The sequence below is a fragment of the Branchiostoma belcheri genome, unplaced genomic scaffold, assembly GCF_001625305.1.
Source record: "Branchiostoma belcheri isolate BF01 breed outbred unplaced genomic scaffold, Haploidv18h27 scaffold81, whole genome shotgun sequence".
Classification (NCBI taxonomy): domain Eukaryota; kingdom Metazoa; phylum Chordata; class Leptocardii; order Amphioxiformes; family Branchiostomatidae; genus Branchiostoma; species Branchiostoma belcheri.
This window is the reverse complement of record NW_017804476.1, coordinates 783,098-783,337: the sequence shown is the minus strand read 5'-3', so window position 1 is coordinate 783,337 and position 240 is coordinate 783,098. Positions and strand designations below refer to the sequence as shown.

Below are 240 nucleotides of genomic sequence, written 5' to 3'. Positions count from 1 at the left end.
ATTTTTGCAGCTTGGAATCTTCACAAAATACAGAAGATACTCCAAATCAGACACAACCAAGAACAGACTCTGAGATAAATTAAATGTTAAACATTCACGAGTTGGACATTCCCAGGATCCTTTGCGCACAGGGTAGGTCACGTGGGCGCAAAGGATCCTGGGAATGTGCAACTCGTGAATAGCATCTGGTGTGCAAAGTTGTAATATTCTACATGCAAAAAAAGTAACTATAAATAATAT

At 38.8% G+C, this 240-nt stretch overlaps 1 protein-coding gene across 1 annotated transcript in view; it reads left to right on the top strand.

The window, feature by feature from the left end:
- Positions 1–240, top strand: part of LOC109486583 (polycystic kidney disease protein 1-like 1) — an 89,479-nt gene that overhangs the window by 55,152 nt on the left and 34,087 nt on the right.